The sequence below is a fragment of the Tachyglossus aculeatus genome, chromosome 25 (genome assembly GCF_015852505.1).
Source record: "Tachyglossus aculeatus isolate mTacAcu1 chromosome 25, mTacAcu1.pri, whole genome shotgun sequence".
NCBI classification, from domain to species: Eukaryota; Metazoa; Chordata; class Mammalia; order Monotremata; family Tachyglossidae; genus Tachyglossus; species Tachyglossus aculeatus.
The window spans coordinates 19168801-19186755 of record NC_052090.1 but is presented as its reverse complement, the minus strand read 5'-3'; the positions used below and the strand labels follow the sequence as shown (position 1 = coordinate 19186755).

The window sequence follows — 17955 nt, the reverse complement described above, 5'->3', positions numbered from 1 at the left end:
TTTGCATCGGCTCTGTTCTTGTCTGTGTGTCCCTTAAGTCCTTTGATACTCATTTCAGCCCTTCAGCACTTATGTCTTGTCTTATGCCGTCGAGTCGTCTTTGACCCATAGTGAGCCCGTGGACACATCTCTCCTGGAACGCCCCACCTCCATCTGCAGTTGTTCTGGTAGTGTATCCATAGAGTTTCCTTGGTCAAAATATGGAAGTGATTTACCATTGCCTTCTTCCATGCAGTAAACTGAAGTCTCCTCCCTCAACTCTCTCCCATGCCACTGCTGTCTAGCACAGGTGAGTTTGTAGCAGATCGCCTTCCACTCGCTAGCCACTGCCCAAGCTAGGAATGGAATGGATATGCCACTGCTTGACTCTCCCTCCTGTAGTCGAGACGGGTAGAGTACTGGAAACTCTCCAGGTGCGATCCTGAGAGGGGGTTAGCACTTATGTACATATCCTTATACTTTACTGATACCCTTCTCTGTACTTTATTTTATTGTCTGCTCCCCGTGCAGGCATAAGTTCCAAGTGGGTAGGGTATCTACCCACTCAATTGTATTATACTTTCACAGACACTTAGTAGAGTGCTCCTCACACAGTAAATGCTCAATAAATGCCATTGATTGATTGATTGATTGGGTTGTAGTAGTCATGGTAATAGTATTTAGTCAGTGCCTGCTGAGGGCAAGGCATTTTTCTAAGGGCAGGGAAAAAGTACATGGAGGAGAATTAGACACGGCTGCTGACCCTCACGGGACTCATATTCTAAATATACATCTATAATGGAGAGTGTCCCCTTAATAAAATGTTTATGATGTAATAATGATGGTATTTGTTAAGCACTTTCTATGTGCCAGATACTGTACTAAGCACTGGGGTAGATACAAGCAAATCGAGTTGGTCCCTGTCCCATGTGGGGCTCACAGTCTCAATCCTCATTTTACAGATGAAGTAACTGAGGCACAGAGAAGTAAAGTGATTTGCCCAAGGTCACACAGCAGACATATGGTGGAGCCACATGAACACGTGACTTTCTGACTCCCGGGCCTGTGCTTTATCCACTACATCGTGCTGCACTGCTTTAGAAATAAATTGGATTTATGAGGGAAACAGGCTCATTTGTCAGTTGTATTTTTCCACTGAGTAATACACAGATTGTTCATTACAATCTCACAATAGAAAAGATACTCAAAAGTGAAACTGGCATGAATTCCAGCTGGAGTCAAGAAGTGGTAGAGGGAAAAAGAGCAAAATGTGATATCCCCTCTATGGGCTCTTGGCAGGACACAGACATTTAGAGTGCAAAACCTCCTTCTAAGCCCATTTTATAAGATAAAATTAGATTCCCACCCTTGGAGGCAATCAATCAATTAGTGGTATATATTTGAGTGCAAAGTACTGTACTAAGCTCTTGGGAAAGTATAAAAGTTGGGGGACACAATCCCTGCCCAGAAAGAGCTCACAGTTTGCAGGGGTAGATAGACATTAAAGATAATATTGGAACTGTAACCACCAATGAACTATTGCATAGATTGAGAGGTTTACAGTTGTCTGTAGGCCACTTTACTAGATTGTATCTAACTGAAATTTATGGGATTTTTAAAGGACAATGAAAAAGTAGTAATAGTATAGGTGAGAATTTTTTTCTTTCTCCCAGGATGACTTTGTGATTTAATTTTGTTATCTTTCTCTTGCCTCTGGTTTAGGCTGCTATATGGGGATGCCCAATAGATTGAATATGTTGATTGATATATTTTACCATGGGAAGCAGTGTGGCATGGTGGCAAGAGCACCACCCCAAAAGTCAGAGGACCTGGGTTCTATTCCCAGCTCTGCCGCTTACCTGCTGAATGACCTTGGTCAAGTCACTTAATTTCTCTGTGCAAAATGGGGATTAAATAGCTGTTCTCCTTCCTACTTAGACTATGAACCCAATGTGGGACTGATGTCTTGTATCAAGCACTTTGTACAGTGCTTGGCCCAGAGTCAGCTCTTAACAATTATTAGTTAGGATGACATAATTTTTTCCACTTTAGAAAATTTAGAAAAATTTAGAAAATTGCTGCTCTATGGGATGTAATAGGATTTGTGGAGGATTCACATTCTCCATCAAAGTTATTTCATCAAGAAAATAATTTCAGATTTGTTACTGGAGCTTCACCATGAGCCACAGACATTTTTGAAATGTCTGAGTGAGCTGAAGGAGGGGTGAATATGCAGGACAGAAGAAATGCTTTAATGACTAGAAGCAAAAATCTCAGGCGATGCGGCATTGCCATGGACAGTTTAGGAGACAGCAGCAGTGGGCAGACCAAACTGGCTTGTGGCAGCTGGAAATGAGGAGAAGGGGATGGGAACACACAATAGGGGAAGACTTGGAAAGGATCATGACACCAAAAAGGAGAATAAAAAATAACCCTGGGTGCCCCTCATTATCTCTCTTCCAAATCCTCTCTGCCTCCTAACTTGTCCATCATAATTGACAACATCACCTTTCTTCCCACCTCCAAAGTCCATGCAACCTTGGCATTGGCCTTGATTCCTTTCTCTCTTTCAACTGTCATATCCATTCTGTGGCCAAATCCTCAAGGTTCCCATCCAGAGCATTTCCTGGATCCACCCATTCCTCTCCATCCAGTCACTACCATGCTAATCCAGGCACTTGTCATACCCTAGCTTGATTTCTGCATCAGCTTTCTCACTGACTATTCTGCCGATCCCTGCCACTTCACTGGGCTGCTCAGACCACCCTTCTAAAATGTCATTCTGCACTCTTTCCATTCCTCAAAATCCTCCAGTGGTAATTTTTCTGGCCATTTTGAGTGGTTAAAGTCTATTTCAGTTTAACATTAGATTTTTAAACATCTATTTAGCATAGTTATACTAGATCTGTTAGCCTTAAATGCCCATTTGGTGAATAGAATGTTAAAGATAATTCTCTAAATGAATACTCTGAAAATTTAGTGCTGTATTTACAGTATAAGAAAAAAGTCTCATTAAAAGTCTTTCGTATTTACATTCCTATTTGATCATATAATTATATTGCATTTTTATCACTTTATCATTACATTTAAATGGTTTGAATCAATTTTTTGGACTTTGGGAACATATTGATGCACTTTACAGTATTCCCTATACATTTTTAGACTCTTTTTGCTTGACATATTATTTTCACAAAAGCAATTAAGAATGCTAACTTGGGGAGAGAAGTAATAAACAGAAACTCTCTCTTCCTTATGTTTATCCAACAAGAATAAGAAAAACTTTGAAAAATAGAAGAGGTTGTGCACTGGCCTTAGAGGCAGTCTGTGTCTTTGGCCCTAATTAGGAATCATACATTGGCTGAATCTTGCACAGGGGAAATGTTTGGCCGGAAAAAAAAAGCAAACAATAATAATAACTGTGGTCTTTGTTTCACTCTGTGCTAAGTGCTGGGTTTAGATGCAATAAAATCAAAACAGAGACAGTCCCTCCCAGATAGAGCTCACGATATAAGGGGGAGGGAGAACAACAGGCATTTAATCCCCATTTTTCGCATGAGAAAACTGATGCAAAGTAAAGTGACTTATCCAAGGTCACATAGCAGGCAAATGGCATAGCTGAGATTAGAACCCAGGTCTTCAGATTCCCCGTTCTGGGCTCTTTCCATTAAGCCATGCTGCTGTACATAGATATATGACTCCTCATTTTTACTTGAAAGGGGATTTACAACCAGTTGCTTTTGTCTTAATTTTTATGGATTGGAGAATTTTGGAAACAATGTGCTTCTCTGCAGTGCATGGTCTTTCATTCATTCAAATGTATTTATTGAGTGCTTTCTGTTTGCAGAGCATTGAACTAAGCACTTGGGAAGTACAAGTTGGCAACATATAGAGACGGTCCCTACCGAACAGTGGGCTCACAGTCTAGAAGGGGGAGACTGGCAACAAAACAAAACATATTAACAGAATAAAATAAATAGAATAGTAAATATGTACAAGTAAAATAGATAGAGTAATAAATCTGTACAAACATATATACAGGTGCTGTGGGGAGGGGAAGGAGGTAGGGCTGGGGGGATGGGGAAGGGGGAAAGAAAGGAGAGGGCTCAGTGTGGGAAGGCCTCCTGGAGGAGTTGAGCTCTCAGTAGGGCTTTGAAGGGAGGAAGAGAGCTAGTTTGGCGGATGTGTGGAGGGAGGGCATTCCAGGCCAGGAGGAGGACGTGGGCCGGGGGTCGATAGCGGGACAGGCAAGAACGAGGCACAGTGAGGAGGTTAGCAGAAGAGGAGCGGAGGGTGCGGGCTGGGCTGGAGAAGGAAAGAAGGGAGGTGAGGTAGGAGGGGGTGAGGTAATGGAGAGCCTTGAAGCCGAGAGTGAGGAGTTTTTGCCTGATGCATAGGTTGATTGGTAGCCACTAGAGACTTTTGAGGAGGGGAGTAACATGCCCAGAGTGTCTCTACACAAAGATGATCCGGGTAGCAGCATGAAGTATAGATTGAAGTGGGGAGAGATGTGTGCTTGGCTTTGACAATGGAGCCATGCATGACAAAAATCTTCCCATGTGAACAAGGTTCAAATGAAGATATTGGTGGGACACTCTGAGGAGTCTGAGGTTTGGTGCCAGCTCTTTAATGATAGTGATGTTGATGATGATGGTAATAACAATAATAATAATGAGAATGACAGTGGTATTTATTCAGTGCTTATGTATGTCAAGCACCGTTCTCGGTTCTGGGAAAGATACAAGCTGATCAGGTCAGACACAGTCCCTGTCCCACAGAGGGTACACAATCTAAGTAGGAGGGAGTACAGGTGATTGAATCCCCATTTGACAGATGAGGTAACCGCGTCACAGAGAAGTTAAGTGATTTGCCTGAGGTGACACAGCAGGCATGTGACAGGGTCTGGATTAGAACCCAGGTCTTCTGACTCCCAGCCCTGTGCTCTTTCCACTAAGCCATGTGGATCCTCTATAAAAAGTGCAATGGAGAGAGGTGAGGCCACAGAGCTCACAGGAGGGAAAAAAGGTAGTCAATTAACCTGTCTGAAAAACTGGACCCAAAAAGCAGAATATTATGTATGCTGGAGACTGGGAATGTGCTGAGCACTTCCACTGTTAGAAGCTGTTGGGCCGAGATGGGTGCAGTGTGGTTTCAGACCATCTTAATGATATGTCGTTGACTTGTGTTCACAGAGAAACAAACAAGGATGAGTTGAATGGGAGGATTAAAAAAAATCACTTTTGCATGATTTGCAAGCAGTTCAGAGCTCTGCACGCAGTAAGTGCTCAACAAATACCACTGATTGATAGATTGATTAATCACAAGGGACAAAAACAGTGCTCCTTAATAAAGAACCCCAAACCAGTGTATTACCCAACAGCACGTTACCAACTCTTTCCTTTCTCAGTCAAAGAAAATCTGCAAATAGCGCATTTTCTCCTAATACTTTGGAATTGGGAGGAAGGTGCTCATTTGCATCTGTGCAGATGGATATTTGACTGTGAAACTGCAGCTCATGCATTCTGCCCGATTTCCCGAGAATCAACGTGAATGACAGTCATCGTGCGGAAGAGGGAGGACTCTGACCTGCTGGCTGCCCGGCTTCCTGCATGCCCAGACTTGGGACTCTTCTCCAGGGGGAATAGCAGGGTGAAGACCAAGACTCAGGGCCAGAAACACCCTAACTGTTCTTCATTATTCAGTCCATCAATCAAAACTAATTATTACACCCCTACTGTGGTAGCAAAGCCCAGAATTAGTAGACAGGATCCCTGCCCTCAGAGAGTTTGCCATCTATTCTGGAGGATATTCTGACATCCAAACTTGGGTGGTCTCCTAGTCTTCTAGCCTGTGAGCCCATTGTTGGGTAGGGACTGTCTCTATATGTTGCCAACTTGTACTTCCCAAGCACTTAGTACAGTGCTCTGCACACAGTAAACACTCAATAAATACAATTGATTGATTTGGGACCCCTGGGAACAAATTCAGATTTTGAGGATTAGATTGGGCTACTGCAGACTTGGGCAGCTTCGGAAACAACTATCATTCATTTTAAACAGCTGGTGGTATCAACAATGCGGCAAAAAGCAGTTCATGAAATGATAACTGAGGAAACTAGGGTCAAAGGGTAAATGACCAGAGTTCAAGGGACCCTGGTTAGGTTTCTCCTGTAGCATGAAATTCATTTAAGATCTAAGAGAATGAGTCTAGGCACACAGCTCTGAAACAAAACAAAGTAGGCCTTCATTCTCTCTGGCTGTTATAACCACGTGGATTGACCTCCTGGGTCACCTTGGTTCACTAGGCAGTGTAACCAACGAAATAAGATGACAACTGGAATAGGCAACTGTAGCCTGCACCGGCCTCATATTTTTAAATCTTCTGGTAATGCACGCAGTTGCCACCCCTGCCCTCAATAGGGTCGGTTAAATATTGAATGCCTAGCAGCTGCCCTGCAAGTTTACTGGATGGGAAATCAAGCTTTCAGATGTGGCCTGATTTATAAGTAGAAGTAAAATGAATAGCAACATTCTAACTGTGCAGCCAAATGGTGCTATCAACCTGCCAAAACCTGCAAAGCACACACACCCTACATTTTGCTTTCATTTTCTTCTTCTTCCCATAGCAATGTTACAGCTGCAGGGCCCTGAAAGAGAAGCCCTGTTGAACAACTTTCAAAGCTCAAGTTGATAATTCAAGTTCATTCATTGTCATTCATTCAATCAATTGTATTTATTGAGCACTTACTGTGTACAAAGCACTGTACTAAGTATTTGGGAGAGTACACTACAGCAACAGACACAATTCACTGCCCACAATGAGCTCACGGTTTAGAGAGGGAGACAGATATTCATATACATCAATCAATCAATCACAGATATATGCATAGGTGCTTTGAGGATAGAAGGGAGGATGAAGGAAGGAAGCAAGTCTGGGCGATGGAGAAGGGAGTGGGAGAAGAGGAGGGGAAGGCTTCTTGGAGGAGATGTGCCTTCAATAAGGCTTTGAAGTGCGGGAGAGCAACTATCTGTCTGATATGAGGAGGGAGGGTGGTCCAGGCCAGGGGTAGGGTGTGGGCGAGGGGTCGGCGGGGAGATAGATGAGATCGAGGTACATTGGAGGGATGAAGTGTGCGGGCTGGGTTATAGTAGGAGAGTAGTAAGGTGAGGTAGGAGCAGGCAAGGTGACTGAGTGCTTTAAAGCAGCGTGGGAAGCAGCGTGGCTCAGTGGAAGGAGCCCAGGCTTGGGAGTCAGAGGTCATGGGTTCTAATCCCGGCTCCGCCACTTGTCATCTGTGTGACTTCTGGCAAGTCACTTAACTTCTCTGTGCCTCGGTTACCTCATCTGTAAAATGGGGACGAAGACTGTGAGCCCCACGTGGGACAACCTGATCACCTTGTATCCTCCCCAGCGCTTAGAACAGTGCTTTACACATAGTAAGTGCTTAACAAATTCTATTATTATTATTTATTTAAAGCCAATGGTGAGGAGTCTGAGGTGAGGAATTCCCCAAGTATGGGCCACAGGCCAAATGCAGCCCCTGGTGACACTTTGGGTGCCCCGCAAACATTTGGAGCAATGTAACAATAAAAAAAAAGCACTCTAAGAGACTTAAATTGGAGAAAAATGCCTACAAAGTTGATAGAAATTAGATGGAGAGAACAAAGAAAAGCACACGCCAATGTATTTGTTGTCACTGTTGCGTTATGATAGGCAAATTTTGTTATGTCACTCGCCAATTAGGCCCTCATGACCAAGTTTTCAACACCCCTCCTTAGGGATCTGGTAAACTTGCACCTCATAAATTTCTTTTGGTCCCAGAATTTCTCATTGTCCCCAGTTTCGGTCTACCGGAAGAGCCATATGTGTTATAGGAAAAATGATGTTTGCAACCCATCAGGTTCAGGAAAGATGAACAATAGCAAGAGAGCATTAGTTCAACCCCACAGATCAGCCTGAAGACCTTACCTGACCTCTCTGCTACCCTGACTCAGACCTACAGAACTACTTTCCAGGCAGGGGCTCAGAAGTGTGTGAGAAAGCACATGACGGGGGAACTGCTTTCCATCCTTCTCTTCTTTCGCTTCTATCTCTGAGCGGGGGGTACTCCTAGCTCTCAAATTCAGGGAGGTAAATCCACTTAGAAAAATCCACAAATAACTCCCCAAATATCATACTAAATGGAAAGCATATAAATTAATGGTGGGGTGTTGATTTTGGAGTTGAAGAATTTTAATTTCCAGTGGATTTGTTTCCTATTACTATGGAGTCAGCATTGCTTCCAACTACTGCTTGCCATATATTGGGTGGAGTTGTTAACAAACTAAATCACCCAGAGGAATCCAGAAGTTTAGAAATATGGGCAGGGAAAGAAAGCCTAAAATAAGTTTAAGCTAATACCTATGAGGAAGTCATAGGAGGAAGCTATAATTGCTAAGTAGGGCAGAAATATGAGAAAAGCACTTGAAGACTCTCAAGAGACCTGAGAGGCCAAAAGCTCAAGGGTGAAGCAACAGATTGTGAATTTCCAAGTCACCTTGCCATCAGCTCACGGTGCAATCTTGGCTAAATGGCATAGCCCCTTGGTGCTGTCATTTTCCCATCTGAAATAATAATGTGCCAAGCACTGGGCTAAGCACACAAGCAGTGTGGCCTCACAAGAGAAGCAGCAAGGCCTCGTGGAAAGAGCATGGGCCTGAGAGTTAGGAAGACTTGTTCCAATCCCAGCTCTGCCACTTGTCTGCTGTGTGACCTCGGACAAGTCACTTAATTTTTCTGAGCCTCAGTTACCTCATCTGTAAAATGGGGGTTAAGACTGTGAGACCTATGTGGGACAGGGACTGTGTCCAACCTGATTATTCTTGCATCTACCCCAACACTTAGTACAATGTCTGGCACATAATGCTTAACAAATACTATAGAAAAAGTTCTGGAGTGGAGAGAAGATAATAGATCCCTGTTTTTCTCTCTTATGGGACTCGCAGTCTAAGAGGGAGAGAGAGCACGTATTTTCTTCCCCTTTAACAGATGATGAAACTATAAAATGAAGTTAGTGATATCAACTTCCTTCCCGGAGCCCTCTTCTGAATTCTTTCCTTTCCATAACTTGTTACAATATTCTAGCTTTTTGCTTTACCTCGAGCAGTCTTGTTCTCTGAGCACTGTCTTTCATCCATGGGAGCACCAACAGCAGCATCTGGACTCGTGTATTACCCTGTTCTTGTGTCTCTCCGGCTGGCGACGTCTTTTTCATTTTGCTCTAATGGATGCACTGTGTAGCCTAGTAAGCAGATCATAAGTCTGGAAGTCAGACGACATGGATACTAATCACAGGTCCATCTAGCTTGCTGTGTGACCTTGAGCAAGGCACTTACTTTTTTGGATGTCAGTTTCCTCATCTGTAGAATGGGTGTAGAAAATGTGCTCTACCCACCTAGATTGTGAGCCCCAGGTGAGACAGGGACTTTGGTACAGGGTAAGTGGTTACCAAATGCTTACTAGAGAAACAGTGTGGTCTAGTGGAAAGAGCATAGTCCCGGGCATCAGAGGACCAGGGTTCTAATCCTAATTCTGCTAGTTGCCTGCTGTGTGACACGTTTAATGTCTCAGAACCTCAGTTTCCTCATCTATAAAATGGAGAATCAAAACTTGTTCTCCCTTCTTCACGGACTGTGAGCCTCATGTGGGACAGACACTGTATCTAACTTGATTGGCGTAGGGTGCCTCCTAGCTTGGAATATGGTGGCGCTTAACAAATACCGCATTTGTTATTATTATTACTAAAATAGCATAATAATAATAATTGCTAACTTGACAAAGAGCTCTCTAGTCATCTCATTCTTGTTACGACTAGCTCTGATTATCTTGCATTCGAGTGACTGAGGCTTTTCCAGTATCGATAAAGTACTGTGATGATTACAAGGCAGTTTTCTGATACTGGGCAACCATTCCTATAATGGAACTGAAGCTTTGTGCAATCATCACACCTCGAGAGTTAATAATTTTCTCGGCTGAGGTGGTTCTTAAATGAAGGGGCACCTTTCATAAGCACGCTTTAGTGTTTCCTTGAGGAAATAGAATTCCTTCACTGATTGTGTTGCAAAAGCCCTTTTTTTTCAGATGGAGTTTGTTTTAAACACTTTTTCTCTTCTGAGTAAAAGACATTCATTACTTTATTGTTTATGTTTCCATTAGCCCATTATTTTTGGCAAAATTTTACCTTTATTTCAGGCTTGGGTCCAGTGCCACAGGGTTTCTTTCTTTGTTCTTTCCCGACATCTGGGTGATTGGATTGGAGGACATGACAGGTGCTTGTAGTCTCTCACTTTGAGGCCAATGAACACAGAAAAGATCTCTGGCCTGGTTTGCATTTGAGTGTTTCCTCCTTCTCCTTCTCCACCTTGACACTCCAAAGAACAGTTCTCTCAGGCAATGCTCAAAATTCCCTCCTCCCAGTCAGGTAGTCACTAGATGCTGCTTATCAAGCACTTAGTACAGTCCTGTGCACACAGGAAGTGCTCAATAAATATGATTGAATGAATGAATGAATCTGCAGTGGCTTCCAGGAATAAAAATGGGCAGGTCATGAGTTACAGTCACTACCCCTTATCCCTATTCCTGGCCCTTCAGGCAAACACTGAGCCCAGGACTTCGTAAGACGTTGACAGGAGCGTTGATGGCAGAGGTAGCCATCTTACTTACCCAGCCCCAAGAGACAATTTTTAACCTAGCGATGAAGATTGGGAAAGGATGCACTTTCTTCCACCCTGATGTTTTGCTACCCACCACTACCTTTTAACTTGGGAACTGCAAAGAAGTGTTGAGGGCAGGATCGTGTCAATCAACTCTAATGTATCGTACTCCCCAAAGCACTTCTACAGTGCTCCGCACACAGAGGGTGCTCAATAAATATCATTGCCTGACTGAAGTGTTAATAAACAATACAAATTTTTCCACATTACAGCTTTTGTTGGGAATGCACAACCCATCCTTCCCCAAGTTGACTTTCTATCTTCTTAACCATCCTTTGCTTGTCGGAGTTGCCTAAACAGGACCTGACGTTAGATAATATCAGCGTATGTGGCTCTGAACCACCTCTCAAAACCTCATCTCTTTGCCCTTTCAATTCCAGGGAAATTCCTTATATCAGGCTCTGTGTTCTGCTATGATTATCATATTGCTTCATAGCACCTCACCCTGCAGCATACACATAAACCAGATTTAGAGTGATTGTGAAGGACGCAGTGAGCTTAAACAGTTCTTACTCTTATTTCCTGCTTGGAAATTACACCTCCCCTTCAGCAGACCCCGTGCCTATTCAGAAGTTTCCCTGGAACTGTGAAAGGCTCTGTAAGAAGGAAGCTGGACCAGGTGTGGTGGCTATGGGGAATAACTTCAAATCTCCTCCTGCAATGGGCGAGTGCTTTCTACCAACAAGTCCGGCCTTGAGTTCGCAAGTGTCTCTTTATGCTGGAAAAAGACAGCCATGAGAAACAGAGAGCGGCTGACTTCCTCGAATCCAGGCCCTGCAATCTCACTCACAATGCTTGGATGTCGTAGCTTGAAAGGAGACAGGAAACCTTTAAGGCTTTAAAACTGACTTTGCAGCTGGAATTACAACCACATTATTTTTGATGGAGTGGGAACAGATTTTACTGAATTCCAGGTGACAGTCCCTAAACCACGGGTGGGACTTCTAGTGGACAGGGCTTTCGAATAGTGATAAAACCCATATATTTGGCCAGTTTAACATGAAATATGAGGACTGCACACTGCTTCTATCAAATGTGTGCCCCAGCTAGGCAGACTTTGAATTATCCAGATGAAGAGACTCAATTGTAATGTGGTGTCAAAGTGTCAAGATCTTTATTCATCTGTTTACGTTCAGCATAAATTCTGGTGCTTGGGCTTTTGTTTGAGATGCAGAGAAATCAACAGTCAGTCAGTCAGTGGTATTTATTGAGTGCTTACTGTGTGCTGAGCATTGGGTTAGGTGCTTGGGAGAGAACAGTACAGTAGAGTTGGTAATTACCTGCCCGCAAGTAGCTAATAGTCTACAAGGTGGAAATGCCTGTAGAGGCCCAGTTAAATCTCACTATAGTAATTAGGAATCTGGGGAGAGTTGGGTTCTAGAATAAGGTTATGGTGGCTAACATAATGATACAATTTCTATATAATAATAATAATAATGATAATGATGGCATTTGTTAACTGATTACTATGTGCCAAGCACTGTTCTAAGCTTTGGGGAGGATACAAGGCAATCTGGTTGTCCCACATGGGGCTCACAGTCTTAATCCCCATTTTCCAGATAAGGTAACTGAGGCACAGAGAAGTTAAGTGATTTACCCAAAGTCATACAAGCTGACAAGTGGCGGAGCCGGGATTAGAACCCATGACCTCTGACTCCCAAGCCCGTGCGCTTTCCACTGACCCACGCTGCTTCTAAACTCTTTGTTACTACTATACTATGATCATGAACACTTGGATCCAACTCCAAACCTTTAGAACACTGGGAAGCTTTTTCCTAGTGTGTCTGTGGCGACCACTGAACTCTGGATTGCCGAAAATAGCTCCTTTGACTGCAGTGCACTATATCTCCAAGTCTTTATATTGCTGTAATCCTGGCTCTGCTACTTGTCTGCTGTGTGACTTTGGGCAAGTCACTTCGCTTCTCTGTAACTGTTACCTCATCTGGTAAATGGGGATTAAGACTCTCAGCCCCATGTGGGGCAGGGACTGTGTCCAACCCAATTCGCTTATACCTAGAACAGTCATATCTGTTGTACAGAACATCACCCCTGCATGATAGGAAACCTGGGTTCCCAAGTGCTTAGTACAGTGCGCTGCACACAGCAAGCACTCAATAAATACAATTGAATGAAGGAATGAATGGGTTGGGTTGCTGCACTTCACATGCCAGCATGCACTGCTGCAGAACCTAAACCAGAGCATCAGCAATTTAGGGGTTCAGGACATGTCTTATAGTAGATGTAGAGCAATTACTGATTTACCAGGAAACCTGCCAGTTTATACCTGTTTCAGATGAAAATATACTGAGAGGGTGAGTAGCCAGGCAACTTCTACACAGGCAATTTTAATTTATCATAACTTAAATCATAACTGTAGGGTGCAGGCCCAGTAAGACACACCAGACACACATGACTCAAACCTACTGAGCAGATACACCACACCCGGCTCATTCTCCTCTACCAGGAGGCCCCTCCCTTCCTAGTAGGTCCCAGGACAGCATACTACTGGCCAAGCCTGACTGTGGCAATGTTTGTGTGTGAGAAGTAACATGGTCTAGTGAAAAGAGCCTGGGTGTCTGGAGGAGCTGGATTCCAATCCTGCCTCTGCCAATTACCTGCTGTATGGTCTTGGGCAATCACTTGTCTTCTCTGTGCTTCAGTTTCCTCATATGTAAAATGGAGATTCAATATCTACCCTCCCTCCTACTTAGGCTGTGATTTATGTGTGTGTATTAACTTGTATCTACCCAGTGCTTAGAACAGTGCTTGACCCATAGCAAATAACAAATACCATCATTATCATATTGAAGTATTGATGCCTGGATATATGAGTGTATAAGCATTTGGATTTAGTTTAACTTTCACATTTTACTCTCCCTGTGCCTTTTTGAACACTGAAGCAGCGTGGCTTAGTGGAAGGAGCACGGGCTTGGGATTCAGAAGTCATGGATTCTAATTCTAGCTCCGCCACTTATCAGCTATGTGACTTCGGGCTAGTCACTTAACTTCTCTGTGCCTCAGTTACCTCATTTGTAAAATGGGGATTAAGACTGTGAGCCCCATGCGGGTCAACCTGATTACCTTGTATCTACCCCAGTGCTTACAACAGTGCTTGGCACATAGTAAGCACTTAACAAACATTAGTATTATTATTATTAAGTTCTGGGTGTTGGGATACTGACTGAAAGTATCATGAACTTTTCTTCCCCCAGCAACCCTGATAGGCCAACTTTCATTAAATGTCACTTAGATAACACTTTGTAAAATAGCATATTGCTTTTTGTTATAGTTTTTTAATTTTTCCTGAAGTTCTTTTATGTCATTTATCTTATCTAATCCTCACTACATCTTTATGAGGCCAGGAGAAGAAGGTGGTATTATCTCCACTTTACAGACGAGAAACAGGAGGCCCAGAGAGGTTAGTGACTTTTGTGAAGTCACCCAGCCATCCAGTGGCAGGATTAGGACCAGAACCTAGGTTTTCCAATTCCTTGTCCAATGCTCTAACCATTCATTCATTCATTCATTCATTTATTCATTCAATGAATTAAGTAACATGGTGTAGTGAAAAGAGCCTGGGTGTCAGGAGAGCTGCATTGCAATCCTGCCTCTGCCAATTACCTGCTGTGTGATTTTGGGCAATCACTTATCTTCTCATTGCTTCAGTTTCCTCATCTATATAGTGGGGATTCAATACCTGTCCTCCCTCCCTCCTGTCCTCCCCTCTGGTGTGGGCTGGGCAAAAAGGGTGAAGGAGAAGGGGAGAGGAAAGGGGATGGGGAGGTTTCAGGAAAGACTAAGTCACAACAGTGCCCTTCACACAGTAAGCGCTCAATAAATGACTGAATGAATGAACTCCTGACCACAGCTTACACTGGGCCTCCTGCTGATGGCTCATTCATTCTGACTTTTTGCAGACAAGAATTTACACGCTTCATGCTCCAAACCTCAATTTTGCTGCTGGTGACTGCAGGTTGGGTCAGGTAAACTGCAGGTTTGCAGATCTCTAATATAAGCAGGTCATTGTTAAGTGGGGCTAATACATAACAGCTGTTGGAGAGAAAATGAAAGAAAGGAAAGAAGGTTGGTGGTCTATATGCAGTGATCTGTACGGGTGATCGGTTTGCAGGTTATCCAGATGGTGGATTATTTGCACGGTGGTTATTTGCCTAGTTCTTCCTTCCCAATCTGTCAAACAAGTGATATTTACTAAGCACACACTTTGTCTCAAAACCCTGTACAAACTGCTTGGTAGGGTACCGTAAAATGAGAAGATACGATCACTTCCTGCAGGATGTTTATATTCTAATGGGGGGAGACAGGCAGATGTAAAGAACTAGACTAAAATGAGTAAAAGCAAGGGTATGAAAGACAAAATGGACAAATAAGTAATATACCTAGAATGTTATGTCCCACCAATCTATACATTAATATTTATGAAAATGCTGCATATGGGTGTGAGTACATAAAGGCTGAGGGTGGTGTTTTGGTTGATTCATTCAATCATATTTATTGAGCGCTTACTGTGTGCTGTTCTAAGCTCTTGGAAATTACAATTCAGCAACAAAGAGAGACAATTCCTGCCCACAATGGGCAACTGGAGGAGGTAGGAATGAGTTGGAGGAGGTGGGACTTTAGGAGGGCTTTGAAGATGAGAAGAACTTTGGTCTGGGAGATGAGTAGTGGGGAAGAGTTTCAAGCTGGGGAAACAGTGGGACCAAATGTTCGGACATGGGAGTGTTGCCAGGGACGTCCAATTAGGTGAGCAAAGGGAAGCGCTGGGAGTGTGAGCTGTGGCATAGGTCGGGAGTGTGAGCTGCGACACAGTGAGTGAAGAGAGTCGATACATAAGCTGGAGAAAGCTATGAAGCTAATGGTAAAGAGTTTTTGTTTGGCATGGAGAGAAATGGGTAGTCACTGGGGAAATATCATCATCAATCATATTTATTGAGTGCTTACTATGTGCAGAAATATGTACCAAATGCTGTTTTAAGAAGATGATCCCATTAAGAGCACATTGTACAGACTCAAGTGGGGAGAAGTTGGGGGTTGGAAGGTCAGTAAGGAGGCTCAACTGTCAGCTGACACATATGCCCATTTCCCAAGCTCCAGCCACCAAACTCCCAGAAGTCTCCCCCTTTCTTTCCTCCATCCACCAAAGTGTCTATGCTCGACCCTCTCTAACATAGGATATTTATGGATGCTCTCAGGAAAGAAAGGAAAAGGACATGGCAGGGAGAAAGGCAGGTTGCTCTGTGGTACCACGATGGCCCCAAATCTTAGAATGCATAGGACTGTAGCCTTCACAAAGTCAGAGGTCACTCACTCTGAGGTAGTCAGTGCTTAGGTCTACGCTTGGTTTGTGGATTGCAATCATTCAACTTTGAATTAGGAAATGAGTTTTATAGAACTCCATCTTAACCACTTTTTCATGGGGCCAGTGAGTTTATTAGAAACTTCAGCAGTGCTGGCAGTGAGAACTCAAGGACTGCCCTAGGATAAGACAGACAAGGGTGTGGAAAATGGAGGTATAGACTTATAGGCAGAGCATCGTGCTCTGGTGGGTTTTGAGTCTGACAACATCTCCAGAATCAATCCAACACTCTCTTCAGAACCACCACAGCACTACCAGTCCAATTTAAGATACTAGCTAGTCTTTGGACAGGTCAAATCGCCATAGAAAATCCCGTCATTTAATACGGACATCATGTCCCACAGTAATGTAAGAATTTCATGGAGAGGGTCTAACACAATTTACAGAGAAAAATAAGCCAATTATCTTTCAAGGACTTGCATGACTGTGTAAAAAAACCAATGCTGTAGTTTTGAGGAGGCAGAAGCTTAGATTTCAGATATTCTCAACCAGTAGAGCTGGGTTCAAAAAAGTTCAGCTTTGGGGAAATCCAGGCTGCTTGTATTTTAAGTGGAAAAAGCCTCCTTTAATTTATAGAGTTCCTTTTTACCTAAACATTGTCATATTACAGATTTCATTTTTCTACAGTGATCCTGTGAGGTGGGGTGTGGCAAGTGTTATTGTGCCCATTTTATGGATGAGAAAACTGAGGGGCAGAGCCTTTAAGTCTGACGTTACGCACTAGGTCAGTGTTACAGTTGGGACTAGAATGCCGGTTCCTTCAATTCTCAGTACTTCACTTTTTTCACTAGACCACATCCCTTGATGCAGTTGATTTGGCATTAGAGTCAAGATGTTGATTTGCCAAAAACCTGACAGTAGCTTAAGACACACCATGTTCTGATGTTCTTCTTACCTTTCCACTGTCTTCAAATGTTCTATCTCAGTTTGAGAAGCCACATGACCTAATGGAAAAGCATGGGCTTGGGGATCAGAGGACCTGGGTTCTCATTCTGATTTCTACACTTATCTACCGTATGATCTTGGGCAAGTCACTTAACTCATCTGTGCCTCAGTTTCTTAATCTGTACAGTGGGGGTTCAATACCCATTCTCTCTCCTGTTTAGACTGTGAGCCCCATAAGAGACAGGTATTGTTTCTGACCTATCTTATATCTATCAATCAATTAATCAATCATATTTATTAAGTGCTTGCTGTGTGCAGAGCACTATACTAAGCACTTGGGAGAGCACAATATAATGGAATTGGTAAACTCATTCTCTGTCCACAAGGAGCTTACAATCTGGGATGGGGATATTTACCCCAGCACTCAGTACATTTGTAAGCACTTAACAAATACCAATGTTATTATTATTATTAGCTATTAATATTATCTCCTCCCCAAATAATCCTCCTAGTATTATCTTGCTCTTAACAATCCCATCCCAGAACCCCCGACTTCCCTCATCTTGGGACTCCCTCGCCTTCCAATCACAAACATGCATGAGAAGCAGCGTGGCTCAGTGGAAAGTGCACGGGCTTTGGAGTCAGAGGTCATGGGTTCAAATCCTGGTTTCACCAATTGTCAGCTGTGTGACTTTAAGCAAGTCACTTAACTTCTCTGTGCCTTAGTTACCTCACCTGTAAAATGGGGATGAAGACTGTGAGCCCCCTGTGGGACAACCTGATCACCTTGTAAAATCCCCAGTGCTTAGAACAGTGCTTTGCACATAGTAAGTGCTTAATAAATGTCATTATTATTATGATTATTATTATTATCTTCCTCCACCTCGAAATCCCTTCTAAAAAGTCATCTCCTCCAGGAGACTTTCTGTGACTAATTCCCTCTGCCATGGTCGAGCCTTCCCATCAGCC

The 17955-nt window shown here is 43.2% G+C and overlaps 1 non-coding gene across 1 annotated transcript; it reads right to left on the bottom strand.

Annotated features, from left to right (window-relative positions):
* Positions 1-293: 293 nt before the first annotated feature.
* LOC119945632 lies at positions 294-431 on the bottom strand. Its single transcript, XR_005456292.1, has one exon. It is a non-coding gene; the product is annotated as a small nucleolar RNA SNORA7 (small nucleolar RNA).
* Positions 432-17955: the final 17524 nt, after the last annotated feature.